Consider the following 19,193-nt stretch of genomic DNA (forward strand, 5'->3'; position numbering starts at 1 on the left):
GGGATGATGAATGCCCCCACGCAGAGGAAATAAAAGAGGAGCTAAAGGGGAGTAGGCTTTTGCAGGAAACAATTTGTTCGCTTAATTTGTTTATGACTCTCTGAGACTCCTGGCCACGTTTTGTAGATATGGACCTGGCAGCTCTCCAAGCCAGATAAGGTCTGTGACTGTAAATCCTCCCTTGAAAGACTTTGCTGGAGTGTGAATATCTGTCCATGAATCTCGGGGACTCTGTGTCAAGTCTTGCACTGCCTTGCGCTTGAAAAATATTTACATGGCAGCTTTCCAAGATAGATAAGGTCTGTAGTCATAAATATTCCTTTGAAGGACTGTTTGCCAGGCTTTTGCTGAATGTGAATGAGAGGAATTCCCATTCGTTTAATAAAAGGGATTTTGTCGGGACCAGGAATCTGCTTCGTGCTTTTTGGGGAAGCCCAGGTCAGAATAAAGATGGGGGAAGGAATAAAAACTAAAATAAAATTACAACTATCCAGGGGTTATTTCCAGGGAGATTCTCAGTCATCCAATGTCATGGTTGCCACATGGTTGCTTTTTTTTTGAGAGGCAACTGAACTTTCTGTTTTTTCTTTGAAGAGGTTTTGCTTCTCATCTCAGAATTTTCTTCAGCTTCTCTCAGAAGCTTCTTCAATTTCTCTCAGAGCCGAAGAAGCTTCTTGGATGAGAAGTGAAACGTCTTCAAAGGAAAACCAGAAAGCCCAGTTGCCACTTGAAAAAAAAAACACTGGGATATCCAAGGATTATGGCTTAGAAAGGTAGGACTCCTGCATTATCAAAGTTTGCATAAACGCGTTTGGTTTAAAGGAGTTGTGTGAACCTACCGCTAAGATTTAAATAAACAACTCTACAGAAGAGAATATTTGTAATCCAGAGTTGAACTGGGGAGTCCATGGTGCTATCTGAACTTGATTGGAACAATCGAGCTTAAAAGATGGTCGCTGAGGGCTGAACTGTGGGGTCCCCGATGCTCTCTGATCTTGGTGGTTTTCTTGCAGACGTTTCGTGACCCAACTAGGTAACCGCATCAGTGCTAGAAGGAAGTGGGGTTGGTGGCATAGAAGAAGAGGAGGGCTATGGGGTCCTTGGTGCTCTCTGAGCTTGATGGTTTAATTGCAGACATTTCATGACCCAACTAAGTAACATCATCAGTGCTGGAAGAGTCTCTAAATGAATTGTTGGAAATCAAGGTCTACCTGTAGTTTTAGCTCTTGGTTTGCCCTCCCTGACATCCATTCCACATCCCATGTGGGGTATTTGAGATGCAGGTGTGAAATCAGCCCAGCCTCTCCACCACACAATTATTTAAGAAGGAGGAGGTGCATTCTCTTTTTCATCTCGCACAGAAGCCTTTGGACGGCTATAAATATTTGAAGTCAAACCATAACATACCAACTCCCAACGGGGCTCCGTTGGAGGAGAAGATCGTGTCGGCCAGAAGCAACAAATGGCGCCTGGCCAATTATGGAATCGATGATGCCAAAAAATAATGATAAAAGTTATTCCAGTTTGCCACCATTTCTGCTTTTCTTTCTAATAATACACTTTGGGTTTTATGGCTGAATCCAATGAAGGCTGGCAGATAGTTCCAAAACAAAACGAAAAGCAAAAGACACCAAGGCCCAGTTTAGCTCACTTTAACAAGTGACCCCCGCTTAACAGCAGAAAGTTTGGTCCTAAGTTTCTATGATGAAAAAGACTATATATCTGGTTTTACATAAACTAACCGCAACCAGAATTTTGTTTGCGCAGCAATGGAAAAACGATGAGATTCCGTCAGATGAGAATGCAATTAAGAACATATTAGAACGTACAGAAATGGATAGATTAACACTCACTTTTAAGGATAAAGAAGAAACTGAATATGTTTTTGATATGGGATGTATTTTATCAATGGCTAGAAAACAAAAACAGAAGTCAGAAAGGAGGAGACATAAAAAGAGGAAATATTAATGTGGATAGTTGTTAGATAGAAGATATTAAGTATTATTCTTATTATATTATCAATATTATTGTGAGGAATGCTACAACAAATATGTGGATTATGATTGTTTTAAAAAAAAACTGTACCCAGATCAAACACTGTTCGATGGAAATTGAATATTATATAAATAAAATAAAATAAACATGGAAAAATAAGACATTTTGGTGCTAGATTGAGGAGTATCTGCATAAAGTTAACTATCCTGCCACAAGCCTGATTCAGGAATATTTTGATGCCTCTTCACCTCTACTCTCAACCAAACTAAACAATTCAAAGAAAATAATTGCCATTTTGATGTTCTTGTTTGGGGCTTCAGGAACTAAGTCATCTCAAGTTGAACTGTAATCCTTGATTTTATCCAAGATATTTCCATATCCATTTGGAGTAAAGAATTGGAAGGGTTCCAGTTTTAATTTATTTACAATTTGGAGGAGGAGGGAAGGAAGGAAGCCATGTAAGGTGACAGCGGGGTCCTTGCTGCTCTCCGAGCTTGGTGGTTTTCTTGCAGATGTTTCATTACCAAACTAGGCAACATCCTCAGTGCTAGAAGGGAGTGGGGTTTGCTCTGTTTATATATCCTCCCAGTGTTCCTGAGAGTGTTTTTGGTGGTTTTTTAAAAAAAAAATAGGTTGTATTTCCTGTTTGTTTGATTGTTTGCCTGAGTTGGTAGTTCCTTTATTGGGAGCATTGTTTACTGCTTGATTGTTGGTCTAGTGTTAATCCTGGTGTTAAGCTTTGCTGATCTGAGTGTTGATTACTGACAAGGAGGTGTTTTGGTCTCCTCCTTTGTTGTGTGGGCCACATCTCCCTTCGACAAACCTTCAAAGCACTCCTTTAGACAGAGCAAACCCCGCTCCCTTCTAACACTGACAATATCACCTAGATAGGTAATGAAACGTCTGTAAGAAAACTACCAAGTTCAGAGAGCACCAAGGAATCCTCTTCCTCCTCCTCCTCTTCCTCCTCATCTCCTTTTCATCCACTCCACAAACCCCATTCCTTTTGTAACCCTGATGGTGTAACCTAGTTGGGTAATGAAAAGTCACTAAGCTCAGAGAACACCCCAAAAACCACACAGTTCCATCCTCGTGTTCAAATATTCTCATCCATCACTAAGTCACTGCTTATATCTTACAAAAATAATAATGCACACATGCCATCCATCCTCCAACACAGCTCTCCCTGCTAAGGGCTGCTCGATGGATAACAGTTTAAACAACTAACCTCTTAAGCAAGCCCCACTCCTTGACTGATGAAAGAATTATCCATACAAAGGTTTTCATTCCCTCTCTCTCTCTCTCCCGCCCCTTCGATATAGTAGTTCTAAGGGAGAAGAGACAGCAAGCCTTCCCTGAGTCAAATCTGAAGATCTCATATCTTACAAAGATACGCTAGAAACAAATTGGAATAGCCAGGTTATTCTCATATACAGGAAACAGTCTTCTCCGAGACCCCTTTGTTGTTGTTGTTGTTGTTGTTGTTGTTATTGTTGTTATTGTTGTTGTTATTGTTATTATTATTATTATTATTATTATTATTATTATTATTATTATTATTATTATTATTTCTGTAAATGTACCCTATTTCCTCAAAACACGACTACCTCTTTCACATTTTCCAGCTATTAAATCGAGCTGCTTGGAAATCACCGAGGAAAGTCCTGAGAGAAAACCAAGTCTTTTCCGCAACGGATCCAATGCTTTTGAAAAGTCACTAGATCTCTAGATCAGGGGTCCCAACCTTTCGGACATCAAGGACCACTAAATTCATAATTTTAAATCCCTTGGACCACTAATAGGATCTGCCTAATGACTTGCTGGATGGGCGTGGCAAGGTGGTCATATGACTGGGTGGGTGTGACCAACTTGATGTCACTCACTTTGGGGGGCACCTCAACGACCTCTGCTCACCCCTCCCCACCCAGCCACTCTTCGCTTGCCCGCCTGGATTTCTGAGGGCGCCAACAGGAGGCAGTTGCTGGAGCTAAGCAGCCACCAGGAGAAAGAGTTGGCAAAACAGCTCAGTTCAAATTGGATCTGACCGAGAAGGAGGCTCAGCAGAAGCACCTCACTGAGGACTAGGAGCATAGGCTTTCCAAGCAGAGGAAAAACCTGCGGAAGTGCAAGGCCAGGTACCGGTGCCTGGAGGCTCAGCGGGCTGAGATAGTCAGCCAGTTCCAGGCCATGATGCAGTCCCACTGGAACGAGGCCCTCTGGCTCTTTGCCATGAGCAGCGCTTCCCTCCAACCTTCGCCCAAAGCCCCCCACAAGGAGGCCAAAGCAGAGCCCAAGTCTGCTCCCCTCTGACCCACACAAAAAGGCCCCAAAAGGGGAGACTCTCTGCAGCAACACAGGCATTCATTGCACGTATCCAGCCCAGGGGCCGTAGTTTGAGGACCCCTGATTTAGTGCAATATTAAAAAATGCAAATAATTGTTTTGCAGAACACCAAAATTGTCTCGCAGACCACCAATTGGTTACCGCTGCTCTAGATAACAGCTGCTCTCCTTTCTTACGTTGGTGATGGGACATGAAACGGATCTTCCTTCTTTGCTTCCCAAATCTGTTGGCTGTACCTCAAAAAAGGAGGATTACTTCTTCTTCCTTTTGCATGTCCTCTCTCGGAGCTGCATGTTCTACATGACACCTTATAGACTTCAGAACGCAAGGTCCCTTCTTAAAAAACAGGGGGAAATGCTTATCTGCAGGAAGAGCAAGCCGGATGATCAAAGCGGGGGAAAGTGAGAACGTCTTTAAAGGAAACAATGATCCACTTGGCGCCCTCCCAAGCAGGGAGCTCTCCTGGACAGAGAGATAAATTAGAATCCTATTCTGAAATAATTCACTGTACGACATGAGTTCTCGAGGTTAATTAGAAGATGCTCGAAGGCACGGTGACTTAGAGACTGAATGCAACATCTGGCAGCTGTTCATAAGCCTGTAGACCATGTTTAGGGACTACAGTAGTAGCCTTCCTTGGTGTGCCTTGATTCGAATTGATCAAGCAATCCAGGGGTGGGGGCTTCGCATTATCTCTGGATTGCTACTCAGAGCTTTGAGGCTAAAGCATGTGAAGCATGGTTGCAGGAATTGGGTACCTCTAAGAAAGAGAAGGACTAGGGGTGACATGATAGCAGTCTTCCAATATCTGAGGGGCTGCCGCAAGGAAGAGAAAGTCAAACTATTCTCCAAAGCAACTGAAGGCAGGACAAGAAGCAACGGAGGGAAACTCATCAAGGAGAGAAGCAACCTAGAAGGAATTTCCTAACGGTGAGAACTATCAACCCATAGAATGACTTGCCTTCGGAAGTTGTGGGTGCCCCAAGATTGATGGTTTATAAGAAGCGATGGGACCACTATTTGTCTGAAATGGCAAAGGGTCTCCTGCTTGAGCAGGAGGTTGAACTAGAAGACCTCTTAGGTCTCTTCCAACTTTGTTATTCTGGAAGAGCCATGGTGGTGCAATGGTTATTATATGCAGTTATTGCAGGCTAACCCTGCAGATATTGCCAATAGTTCGATCCCCTCAATCCTGCTCAAGGTTGACTCAGACTTCCGTCCTTCGAAGGTCAGTCAAATGAGGATCCAGATTGTTGGGGACAAGAGGCTGACTGGGTAAATTTCTTGGAGAAGGCTGCAAAGCACTATGAAGCGGTATATAAGTCTAGGTGCTGTTGCTATTTTCCTTCCTTCCTTCCTTCCTTCCTTCCTTCCTTCCTTCCTTCCTTCCTTCCTTCCTTCCTTTAGAATGCAGTATTGCAGGCTAATTCAGTTCACTGCCAACAGTTCAATCCTCACCAACTCAAGGTTGACTCAGCCTTCCATCCTTCCGAGGTGAGTCAATTGAGGAGCCAGATTGTTGGGGGCAAGAGGTTGACTCTGTTAATCGATTAGAGAGGGCTATAAAGCACTGTGAAGCGGTACACAAGTCTAAGTCCTATTGCTATTCTGTTATGTCACATTTCTTTGATTCAGTCTAGGGCTGTCGATGACAGGTTTCCTATCTGCTTTCCCTTATCTGCCTTCGCTTTTCTGGAATCTTATGAGGTCATCTTGAGAACTATAACTTCTTCGTTGATGCAGAAACATTGATCAGTTCAAGGACCAACAAATATGCCTTGCAACAAACTTGTTAAGAGACCTAATTCTTGCTGGCTCGCTCAACTGTACCATCTCTGATTCATCCCTAAGCAATGTAGGGGAAATCCTTTCCTTTACGATTCCTGCTGTTTCGGCCAACCCATCAAGCCATTGTTTAAATGCATGGGCCTCCCATTGGAGAAGCAGCCAAGTCAACAGTTGCTCTTGTCTGTCAACAGAAATAGAAGCTCTGCTTCGGAGAGTCTCAATTTTTGAACTTTCCCCACAATCCTGTCTTCGCTTCCCTTGCCCCACTGCGTAAATGCGGCTACATTACCCTTGGGTAAGCGAAAGTCATGTGAAACCCAATATACCAGCTGTCCATCTCCTCCTCAAAAATGGCTAGAATATTTATTGTATGGAAACCTGTAGGAAGATTAGCCTGTTCTGCTCTTAAAAACAAAAATCCAAACTGTCATTCTTGCATTCTCAGCTGCTTCGTGGAGTAGACAAGCTAGCTTTGCTGAAATTGAAAGCATGGCAAGCAATATCAGGAAGGCCAGCGTTCAGGAAATCAAAGTTATATGCTTTAAAAAATATTCCCAGGAATTTCTGGTTCTGTTTTGGATTGGTTGGTATGTTTTTGTTTTTTTTGAAGGGACACATATTCTTTGCCAATCCAGCTGGAGAGGCTATTTTATATATATGGAGCCATGATGCAACCATTTTTTAGGATTTGAGCTACAACTGACTGAATTAGCAAAAGCAAGAAGCCAACATTCACAAACTGCCATGGCCGAGTTCACCTTTCCCAATGAAAACCAATTCACGCTAAATGGTTTATTGTAATTTGTTGAACAAACCACCCCACCAAGGCAGAATGCCTAATTTATGACACAGAATGGTTGGTTGATATAGTCTGCTAAACTAAAACCAAACCACCCAAATTATAGCTAAATAAAGATGTTGAATTCAGTGACTGAATATGTAACCAGTGATGTTTCTTCATTTAATAAACTCTCCCAACTGTCTCATGTTATGAAACATACGGTGCATCCTACCCAGTCCTTTTTTCACATGATATTCTCTGAATGTCTGACATTTCCATCAACCAACACCAATCTTAAGAACTGAAGATCTGTAGCTCTGGAGGAGCTGGACATCATTGATAAGTTGCACCAGGGATCTCCAAACTTGGCAACTTTAAGACTTGTGCACTTCAACTCCCAGAATTCCTCAGCCAGCTATGCAACACTGGCTGGGGAATTCTGAGAGATGAAGTCCACAAGCCTTAAAGTTGCCAAGTTTGGAAATCCCTGAATTACAACAATGAAACTAAAACATGGTGCTCCTGTTCCACCCGGGAAGAATCCAATCAAGTGTTCTTTGATCATTCAAAGGGGAAAATATTGCAATATATTCAAAAATGTGCAACGCAAGATCTCTTTGGCTCCATCAACTAAAGCAACGGATCAAAGACAGGCAAGACCAGACGCTGAATGGAAAATCTATTTCTGTTCCCCACAGCAATAGAGCATTTTCCAGTGGTCCTGTTAAGAGACTTTTTAGCATCCATTAATGGTTTAGCCTCTTTCTATCTTTTTTAAAATATAAAACTTCGGGGAGGCTGCTGACTGTCCAGATTTATTACATTGCCACGGGATAGGATGAATGCTACGTTGATATTGAATTGTCCCCAGCAGGAGGCTAGTCCTGTGAGAAGGGGCAAAAGGGGGCGGTGCTCATCTCCGTTTCTAAGCCAAAGAGCTAGCGCTGTCCAAAGACATCTTGGTGGTCATATGGCTGGCATGACTCAATGACGAAGGTGCACGGAACGCTGTTCCCTTCCCACCAAAGGTGGTTCCTATTTTTTCTACCTGCATTTTTTAATGTGCTTTCGAACTGCTAGGCCAGCAGAAGCTGGGACAAATAACGGGAGCTCACTCCATTATGCGGTGCTAGGGATTTGAACCGCCAAACTGCCAACCTTTCTGATTGACAAGCTCAGCATCTTAGCCACTGAGCCACCACGGCATAGAAACATTCGATTAGGGCGAGAGGCTTCCAAGGTGAAAGGCCTCGCATGGTGTAGAAGAAGTCTACTTATAATACAATACAATAGTAGAGTTGGAAGGGACCTTGGAGGTCTTCTAGTCCAACCCCCTGCCTAGGCAGGAAACCCTATACCGTTCCAGACAAATGGCTATCCAACATCTTCTTAAAGACTTCCAGTGTTGGGGCATTCACAACTTCTGGAGGCAAGTTGTTCCACTGATTAATTGTTCTAACTGTCAGGAAGTTTCTCCTCAGTTCTAAGTTGCTTCTCTCCTTGATTAGTTTCCACCCATTGCTTCTTGTTCTGTCCACAGGTGCCTTGGAGAATAGCTTGACTCCCTCTTCTTTGTGGCAACCCCTGAGATATTGGAACACTGCTATCATGTCTCCCCTAGTCCTTCTTTCTCTTAAGCTAGACATACCTAGTTCCTGCAACCGTTCTTCATATGTTTTAGTCTCCAGTCCCGTAATCATCTTTGTTGCTCTTCTCTGCACTCTTTCTAGAGTCTCCACATCTTTTTTACATCGTGGCAACCAGAACTGAATGCAGTATTCCAAGTGTGGCCTTACCAAGGCATTATGGTACTTCTCCAATAACAGAAGACAAAACAGACTGGTACTCTCCAAGCAACTCCATCAACAGACACATTGACCTACAACTAACCTACAAACCCCACAGAAGCCAAATCAACAGCACAGCCAAGCAGAGATGGCACCAACCCTCAACCAACCCATGCAACACCGCCCCAACACCTCCCAATGACCCTCACCTGATGTGACCTCCTGATCAAAAGACCCATCTCTTGACTCTCACTTGACATGACCCACCGCTGACTCATCACAAGACCCATTACTAGACCCGCATCTGACATGACCCACAACTGACCCATTGCCAGACCCAGCACAAGACCCTCACCTGACATGATCCACAACCCACAAGACCAATCACAAGACCACCACCTGATGTGACCCTCACCTGACATGACCTCCCCTTCACAAGACCTACCGACCACACCAAGCTCTTATAATCAGAAGAACACCGACACTGATATCCCCTAAATTTTGCTGAAGATGTTACCTAACCTGGTAACAAAAAGTTTGGAAACCGACCCACATTTCGGGGGAATGGACCTCCACCCTCAAAAAAAAGACAACCACCTCTGGATGAAGAAGCATCACTTTTGAAAGCAGCCACCAAAGACAACGTGGAAGAGGTTCACGTGAGGCCAACCACGATGGTCAGAAAATGAATCTAGGAGTAATCCTACACAGGAAGTAGATTGTGTTCCAATTTCCAAGTCACCCACCCAGGGATCAAGAGTGTAATCATGATTCAGCACCGCCAACAGCTCCGGATTCTCTCCACTGTTTCAGATGAGAGCAAAACATCTGAGGGCAGATATGAACATCTGGATAATAAGAGCTATTTGGTAACACAAAGCAAGAGGAAAGAGATCTTCTTTTTCTTACTCTGAAGCCTTCAAGGTGAGATCAGAGATGCTTTCATGACAGGCGTTCTACCTTTGTAGTTTTCCTCCATTGAGCAAGTTGACCTGGATGAAACCAAAGCTATAATGCCCCTCTCAACCCTGAAACTGACCTGACTGGAGCCTCATTAGAAGCTTCAGTGTTGCCCCATGGGAGCTGAGGGATAGGGAGCGGGGGGGACTTGAGATAGCTGGGACTTTGTAGCCAAAATAAAATGCTTTCTCTTGGGAACCAAGGACATTCTCACATCTGGTTGGAGGAGGGAGGAGTGATGTCACCAGGCAACCAGACAGAGCCGTGATTGGACCATGTGACTGATTGTTTGGGAAGGGGGGGAAATTTCTACTTTTAATTAGGTGAAACCCAAGGGAACCTTCAGGGTCGGTTTTCACCAGATCTGTGCCAATATGATATATCCAATAAAGCTATTTTTTGAGGAATCTACCCGCCTTAGAGTCTTGCTTGCTATGGGGTCTATAATTTGAAACCCTGACAGCCCATTTCCAATGATTGCAAAATAAGCATCATTTCTGTTGCACCATCAATGCAGACAATCACAAAAAAAAGAATTAAAAAAACCATTGCCCCCAGTTCAGCTTGACTTACAACGGTTCACTTAGTGACCATCCAAAGTTACAATGGCAACGGAAAAAGGGACTTACAACCATTTTTCACACATGACCTTCAAAGCAACCCCGTGATCATGTGATCAAAATTCAGATGCTTGGCAACCGGTTCATACTTACGACTGTTGCTGTGTCCCGGGATCACGTGATCCCCTTTTGCAGGCAAAGTCAACGGGGAAGCCAGATTGACTCAACCACGCTGCTAACTAACTTATCCACTGCTATGATTCACTTAACAATGGCGGTGAGAAAGTTCGTGAGAAAAGGGGCAAAACTGGTTGAACAAATGTCTTGCTCAACAACAGTTAAGCTCAATTGTGGCCATAAGTCGAGGACCAGCCATAGTTCCTATTCCATGTTTAAGCTCCGTTTCATCCGGGGGTTCCACAAAAACATTTATGAGAAGAGCTTGAAGGAAAACAGAGAAGTGGCATACAAAATCCCCATCAAGTGATGGTTTGTTTCTCCCAAGGACCACAGAATCGGCTGGGCTCACTCAGCCTACTAAGTCACAAACTGTATTTTATAAGCTGCGATGCCTAGCTTCACATCAAATGTTACCTTAATCAAAAAGTTTATTGCAGCCAGGAGCCAGCAAAAGTCCTTGTGAAACCTCAGAGCTTAGTGAAATGTGCCAATCCAACCAATTGACACGGAGGTTTAAGATTTTTGAAAGAGCAAGGTTTTCATCTTTATAAAGTACCACGTTTTCACTTCTGGGGAAATATTTGCTCCGTGCAAGAAGAATAATTGAGCTTCCTTTTATTTATATATATAATCTCCAAAACAGAACAATTCAACAAAAGAATAATTATGGAAGCCATCGAAATAGAGAAACACCCTCACAACATGAATAAACATGACGATACCTCCCGCCTACCAGACATCCGGAAACCAGCCCTAGTCAACAAACGAACCCCACCCACCACCCAGGTCATTACAACACAAAAGAACAACGGACACACAGCCAGCACCTCAGCTACCCGGGATGATACGAAACAGCTGACCAATCTACAAACATCAACTCCATCTACCAATCAGGATGCAACTACACAGCCAATCAACCCACTTACAGCAACAAAGCCAGCACTCCACACACCCCCACCAAGATTTATAGAAAGACAACAGCTCCAACCACGCCTTACTCACACAAGCACGAAGCCGAAAACACCAGCCTGAAGATGGCGAGTGGGACCACACCAAAACATTGCCAAGACAATCTCAATCTTACATGGGAAAAGACCTGATACAACAAGACCAGCGAATATATATATATATACTGTAGATGAGATAGATAGATAGATAGATAGATAGATAGATAGATAGATATGATAGAGATAGAGATAGAGATAGAGATAGAGATATACAGTAGATATAGATATAGATAGAATCTTATTTTTGCCTCAGAGGATTCATCTCCTGTCACTCAGATCAAAATAAACCTATCTTCTTGTTGCTTCGCATAGCTACGCTCCAACCTCACTTCTTTTTAGAAACATTGACTAAAAGGGAAGCTGATTGGAACCCAGCTTAAAAGAAAAGCTGCTAGCGACTCAACAAAAATGTATTGCTATTCTTTTCTTCCCTCCGGCTAAAAATGCCTAATTGGAGATCTAAGTGGCTCCTTTGAGTTAATTAAACTGATTTGAGTAAACAATGGTTTATTGCTCAGCAGAGTGCTTCGGCTTACCACCAAGAGTCTGTAGAGATTCTCAGTCATCCAGGTCATGGTTGTCCCAAAGGTGCTTTTCTTTCAGAAGGCAATTGGACTTTCTGGGGGTTTTTTTCCTTCTGAAGAGGTTTCACTTCTTCATCCATGAAGCTTCTTCCACTCTAGTGGGGAATGGAAGGATGCACTCTGCAAGGAGTATAAATCCTTCCATCCCCCCTGTCAGGGCTGATGAAGCTTCTTGGATGAGAAGCGAAATGTCTTCAAAGAAAAAAAAACAAGAAAGTTCAGTTGCCTTCTGAAAAAAAAGCATCTTTGGGACAACCGTGACCTGGATGACTGAGAATCTCTACAGACTTTTAGCTATACAATTTGGGATGAAGACCCTTGGAATCGTGTGGGAGTAGGAATGGATTTCCAGAGAGAAAAAATTGAGACTGCAGGAACCATTTGCACCACTCAGGTGACCCAGAGGACACAGATAAACCTCCAAGTGGCCTCAAGGACCCTCTGAAAAGGATGCAAATGACCATCTGTCTGCAAGGGATATAAATCCTGCCCTTCCCCACCATCCAGCCAGAGCTGAAGAAGCTTCTTGGAGAAGAAACGAAACGTCTTCAGAAGAAGAAAGAAACAAGAAAGTCCAGTTGCCTCTTGAAAAACAAGCACCTTTGGGACTTACAACCAAGAGGCTACCAATGAAGGAAAGGCTGCTTTCTAGCTGCTTCCTGACCTTGGAAGGACAGGAATAAGATGGAGGGAATCCCTCAACTCAGCCTTCCTAAGCCTGGTACATTCCTCTCACCTTCTCCAAGGATCCCTCTTCCAGAACAGTGGTCTGTTATAGCTTCAAGGATCCAGCTCAGGAAAGGCGATTCTAGATCTTTTTCGCATCTACAAGAAGTGCCTGCAAGGTCAGCTGACCCTGAGTCAAGCTGGGTCAAAATGTCCCCTTAATGGAGTTGGCCTGCTTATTTCTGAGCAATTTGCCCTCTTCCTTCATCAGTCTATTGGGCCATTTGATAGTCATCTCTTTTGTTTTAACTGATAGGAGCCAATTTGGGAGATCCTTGTCTGGAAAACAGGATCTGACTTCCATAAATAATTCCCCACAAAAAATCAAAATGTCTCTGTCCTTGATGATCTTCAGAGACAGCTGGGATTTTAAGGGTTGACCCCACATCTTCCCCAGTTTGATCCCATGGACCAGGGGTCAGCAACCTGCGGCTTTGGAGCCACATGTGGCTCTTTCATCCCCCTGTTGCGGCTCCCTGTCGCTCAAAATATGCGTCCCAACTGCCGATGTGTGACACGGCCGGCACACGATTGATTGAGCCTTTTGACCCCCGGGAGACCAACCATGGATAAATCCAAGAAAAGAAAAGTCTCAGAAGGAAACAGAATGTTTAATTCAACCTCATATACTAGTTTTGTGGCCGCTCAGGAAATAGTCAGGCACGGGAAGCGAATCATGGCTCCCGGTTTTTTCTTTTCTGTGGGAAACGGGTCCAAATGGCTCTTAAACACTCAAAGGTTGCTGACCTCTGCCATAGACCCACTTCCCAGCTGACTTAATATGACCCAAATAGATTTTTAAAGTCATATTTTGCCAAAAGTAGCCTCTCATTCTCTCAACCACTCAATTACCACGTAGTTTAAGCCGGACAGATGTACTCCCAGGCATCTGATCGGATTCATGCTTAAACCATAATGGAGTTTTGGCAGCTGAACGCAGCTTCACTCTGGCTTGTAAGCCACGATTTATAGCTTAGCCTCTGGCCCTAGGCAATCGTGACTTCACACACAAGCAACAATGAAAAAGATTGCTAGCGTATGAGGAATGGTTGCAGGAATTGGGTATGTCTAGTTAAATAAAAAGGAGGACTAAGGGCAACATAATAGCAGTGTTCCAATAGGTGAGGGGCTGCCACAATGAAGAGGGAGGTCAACTTATTTTCCAAAGAACTAGAAGGCAGGACAAGAAGCAACGGAGGGAAACTGAACAAGGAGAGAAGCAATCTAGAACTAAGGAGAAATTTCCTGACACTGAGAACAATTAAATGGTGGAGCAGTTTGTCTCCAGGAATCCTGGGTGCTCCAAAACCAGAGGTTTTTAAGAAGAGTTTGGACAGCCATTTGTCTGGAACAATATAGGATTTCTTTGCTTGAACAGGGGGTCAGACTAGAAGACCTCCAAGGTCCCTTCCAACTCTGTTATTCTTCCCACACCATGAGAAATCTAATTTCTCCTTTCCTAGCTTACACACCGATCAGAACTACCAATGCATTTTTGGCAGACACCTTCACCCGGGGGCTTGCTACAGCCACAGATGCTCGACCAGATGTCACAGATGCCATGTCTCCCAGATGGAGAGACAGCCAAAGTTGGACTCTGTGTCTTTCAACGCACCGGCATTAGTCGCCAGGCAGGCACCTAATCAAAGCAGCTAAGTCCAGGCAGGAATCAATCACATGTCCAGATCTCCTGGGTGACAAATCCATCCACAAGGCCAGGGATGATCTTATTTCATCCCACTGTGGACAAACTTCCATTTATCCTAGCTGTCGGTAATGCAGAACCGGAAAACGGCTAAGGGAGGGAAAGCACCCCCATAAAGCAGCTTCAATTATTTCTATATGCTAAAGCGGGCCAAATGATCAGCGAGCCAAACGATCCCATCAGCAGCTGAAGGATCACCGGGAACTAAGTCTCCCAACAAATATATATAGCAGGAGTGAAAGTCAAAAACCTCCAGCATTTGCTTGCAGTGGTTTTCAGAAGAAAGGGGATAAAAATGAAAATACATGTTTTCTGATTGCAAAGATTCCAGTTATGTGGTCAAGGCATTTGACCATGAGTTGACAGCAGTTATTAAACACTGTTCAAAAGGACACAGGCTGAACATTTTTTTTAAAATGGAAGAATACATCTAATTATTTCCCCGCCTAAACAACAGGTTTGAAATGTTCCCTTTTTTTTTCTTTTCTTTTTTATTCTTTCACTTAAATCCTCATACACAATCTGTCAGCAGGAGCGATTGGATGTGCGTAGGACATACAGCCAAAAGGTATTTTAAATACAGAGAAAGGAGCACCGAGCAGAGGAAGAAGAGGAGGGGGAGCTGTTAATAATAATTTCATATCAGAATAATTGGGGGCCTGGTACAAAATGCAAGAACATCCGTAGCCCCCTCACAGACAGTTTGCGACAGGGCTGAATTGAGAGACAAGACAGCCAAGCATTTTCAGCAAGACGCCTGTTTTAAAGAAGCAGCAACCGCCAGGCGTCTCAAGAGGAGAAGCTCAACTGTTGGCAGGGGGCAACGTTTCATCCCTGGCTGAGCGATTTCTGCCTCTCCTACGGCTGCTCCTATCCAGACTTTTAGCAGGTCAACTTCTTAAAGTCAAGTCTTTTTTCCATCCTTTTGTTTCTAACCGGCCGGACGGCGGGGAGATGGAACTAAATCTTGGATATCACCATTGTTCCTTTTCCAAACACGGGAAATCAGTCATCTCGACTTCCCAGCCCAACCCCTCCCCAAAAAAGAAGTAAGCCTTCCTTTGAAGCCACAAATCTGTGGGTCAGAAGGTGGGTTTCAACCACCCCAAAAAGCCTTCTGTGCCTTCTCCACACACTATGGCTGGTTTCGGAGATAATTTTATATACTCCAGTTGAAATCCGTTGCACAGATCATTTTTTTACCACCACCACCCCCGCTGGTCCTTATGATACCACCACCACCCTCCAATCTTGTTTTTAAAAAAAAGACAGTGCAGCGTATAGGTTTGATTTACATCAAAAATTACTCACCCAGTTTTGCAAAGAGGGGAAGGGTCTGCTTATTTGGTTGAAGGGAGATATAGACCTCCCCCAACCTTTAAACTTGAAGAGCAATCTCAGGTCCTGCCTGGAGGTGGGAGGGAGGGGGGGACTGCCCTTGGCACTGGAGAGGGAAAACACTCAAGGAAGGGATTTGGCTGAAGAGATCAGCCACCTGCCTGGCCAGCCAACCCAACACCCAAGCCGTCTAACGCGCGTTCACACGTGGGGCTTACTTGCAGCTGGAGCTCACAGGTCCCGGCGTTCCATGCTTTCAAAAATCCAGGAAGAGGTGGGGAAGCAGAGAAGTTCAAAAGCTACCAGGAGAAACGAGGGTCTCACATCGCTCAGGGTCTGTGGAGAGGCGGCTGGGAGAAGGGAAGGAAGGGCTCGCTCCGCGGCTGGGCAGGAGAAGGATGGGCAAAAGCAGGAAGGAAGCCAACGCTCGGCTCAGCAGATCCGGGAGGGGCGCACCGAAGTTGATCCGAGCCTCTGGCACGCATTGGCTGCTCACGCCTTGTCACCGTCTCCTCCTGGCCCGGCCAAGCTCCCATCGGAGCCGAGCCAGCCAGCGGCAGAGGCTACATCCCCAGGCAGGAGAAAGTTGAGTCACTTTCCTTGGGCAATTCATGGAAGAGCCAGGTGTTGGGGAAGTCCTTCTGAGCCAGGAGGGGAGGGAAAGGGGGAGGGGAGGGGAGGAAAGAAGGAGAAGTGAGAGGGAAGGAATGGAGGAGGAGGAGGAGGGGGGAGGAGGGGGAGGAGGGGGAGGAGGAGGAGGAAAGGAAGAAGGAGAAAGAGAAGAAAAGGGAAACGAAAGGGAGAAGGAGAAGAAAAAGGAAAGGAAAGGGAGAAGGAGAAGGAGGAAGACAGAGAGGAAGGAAGGAAGGCAAAGGCTGGATTCCTGCAGTAAATGCAATTGCTCCCCTGCAAAACGCTTAAAAGTTGCCTGCAAGGAGCCGGGGGTCTTCTTCTCTCCTAATCCCAAATCGCTGCCCCTTGCGACCCTTCCTCCGGCCAACTCCGGAGCAGTCCCCTCTCGCCCCCCCCCCCCGGCCTCATCCCGGGCAGGCTGGGCGAAGCGGGGGGAAGCGCTGCGTTGCGCTGCAGCTCCGCTCAGCCTTTTCCCTTCCCTTCTTCCTCCAGCCTTGGAGCCCAGCTCCGCGGAGCAAACCGAAGGGGGGCAGAGAGCCTTGCCCAGACATCCGTGGTTTGTTTCTTATTTTGGGGGGAACAAGCTGGCTCCCCACCCGCCCCTTCTGTTCGCCAGGCAAAAAAATAACCCATGTAATAATAATAATAATAATAATAATAATAATAGTAATTTTTAAAATGTCATTTTCCTTTACTTACCTCTCAAGAGCGCGACGCGGTAGCGCCTCCTAGCGGCCAGACACCGGATTTTCCCCCCTTCCCGTCCAAGTTCTTAACATCTTTGAGCGAACTCCAAAGAGGCTTTTTCAGGAGGCAACTTGGACTTTCTTCTTTTTTTTTCCTTCGAAGATGTTTTGCTCTCATCCAAGAAGCTTCTTCCGCTTCCGAAAGAAAAAACCAGAAAGTCCAACTGCCTCCTGAAAAAGCACCTTTGGGATAACCATGGCCAGGATGACTGAGAATCTCTACACACCTTGAGCAAAGTTTTTTTTTAAAAAAAGATGTATTTCTCACCCATTTCTTTATCTTTCTGTTACTTACCGAAATGCCATCTTACCCGGGCTCACCAGGTCCCGGACAGCTCACGAAATTCCCCAGATGACTTGACTATAAATAAAACTATTTTTTGCATTCTCTTTTATTATAAAACCAATAAGAATGCTCTAAAAAAAAAAAAGTCATTGGACAATCAAAACCTGCACAGAAGGGGGGAAAGGCATGTTTTTTGCAGATTTAATTTTGTTCTTTTTTGAGGGAAATTTGCACTTGAGTTTGGGAACTGGAAGCACCAAGGAGGTTTGTATAAGCAAAATTGTAATTGTATCATTTTAAAATCCCTGAGCCTCATCTTGGAAGTTTAGCCCTCACACTTATGAACATAACTTCATTCACCTTTTCTTCATATACTTATATGTGGGCATATGCATAATTCTGTATTTATCTGTATTTATTTATTTATTTATTTATTTATTTATTTATTTTATTATATTCTGTAGTGCACAAGTCAAAAAGAGGGGCAAAAAAGTGACTTCTGACCATTTTTCACACTTACAACCATTGCGGTATCCCCATGGTCATGTGATCAAAGTTCACCCGTTTGGCAATTGACTCATATTTATGACGGTTGCAGTGTCCTGACCTCCTGTGATTCCCCATGTGACTAAGTGAACAACCACAGTGACTTAACAACTGTGACAAGAAAGGTCGTAAAAGGGGGACAAACTCACTTTCACTTAGCAACACAAATTTTAGGTTCAATTGGGGTCATAAGTCAAGGAATACCTAGAATGCCCTCTGTTGCTCTAAAACGTGCCACATTAACCTGTCGAGCAGTTTTCTCGAATTTTTCTTCCATCCGCTTCTATACGCTGATGTTAAAGAAGAAGAAAAAGAACAATTTCTTCTCCTGAGATTCGAAACCAAATCATCTCAGTGCCAACCTATTTTTGTTGTGGCATCATGCCAAGTATCCTTACCAGCCACTAAATAATTGTAGCAGATGCCAAGTCAGTTTTTTTCCCTGTCCTAAAAAAATCTCTTTCTTTCTGCATTTCCTGACACTCGTCACTTCATTATCGGTGAGGCAAAACCTTTTCCATTTTTCACCAACAAAAGGAAATTAAATTTCCTAGTGCTATTCCTTTTAATGCTCAAATTATAGACACCCTCACACACCTATTGGTGACAATCTATTCAAGGAGTTTCTTCAGTTCAAACTCAAGAGTGTTTCCAAGGTGTCCTATAACACAAATGAATTTTCCAGACTCTGTCAAAATTTGCAACCTCTTGATTGAAAAACTGTCAGGGTAATGATGATTTAATAACTGACCAGCTGCTGTAAGGCTGTAAACTGAGATGATGCCATGAGGATGAGTCAACAGGGTTACTGCCACGTTAAGAAGCTGTCTATATAAGGGAGGCCATGTGAGGGCGTGTCTCTCTCTCCTCGTGTTTCTCTCTCCTTGTGTTCTACCTCCATTGTGGTTCCTGTGTAAAGTAGAAGATTGATTGATTGCCTGGTATTTGCCTAGCACGTGTATGTGTATGTGTGTGTATATATATATATAATCTTGTATATAACCCTTTTTGAAAAACAAAACCTCTGTACTCCTGGGTTGTCTCAAAATAGTAGTCATGCTATGTGCATTCTGACAAAAACTTTCAATATTGTTTTTTTTTAAATAGTCCATCACATAGTCAGCCAGATATTTAGATATTTGGCATTCTTTTCCCCACTTATCAAGTTCTTCCCAAGGACTTGAGATAGGCAGGTGGTGTCGGGTGATGGTGTTAAAAGTATTGTTGC

The 19,193-nt window shown here is 44.1% G+C and overlaps 1 protein-coding gene across 2 annotated transcripts in view; it reads right to left on the reverse strand.

The window, feature by feature from the left end:
- IL1RAPL2 (interleukin 1 receptor accessory protein like 2) overlaps nt 1–16,362 on the reverse strand; it is a 311,959-nt gene extending 295,597 nt beyond the window's left edge. Inside the window, exon 1 of one of the 2 annotated variants that reach the window (XM_081963804.1) lies at nt 15,973–16,362. The gene's annotated coding sequence lies outside the window, so the exon portion shown is untranslated. Of the gene's footprint in view, nt 1–3,223; nt 3,239–15,972 lie in introns of those variants that run through there. The other variant, XM_081963805.1, reaches the window with a different exon arrangement.
- Nucleotides 16,363–19,193: the final 2,831 nt, after the last annotated feature.

The sequence above is a fragment of the Natrix helvetica genome, assembly GCF_964273705.1.
Source record: "Natrix helvetica genome assembly, chromosome: 11".
NCBI lineage: Eukaryota > Metazoa > Chordata > Lepidosauria > Squamata > Natricidae > Natrix > Natrix helvetica.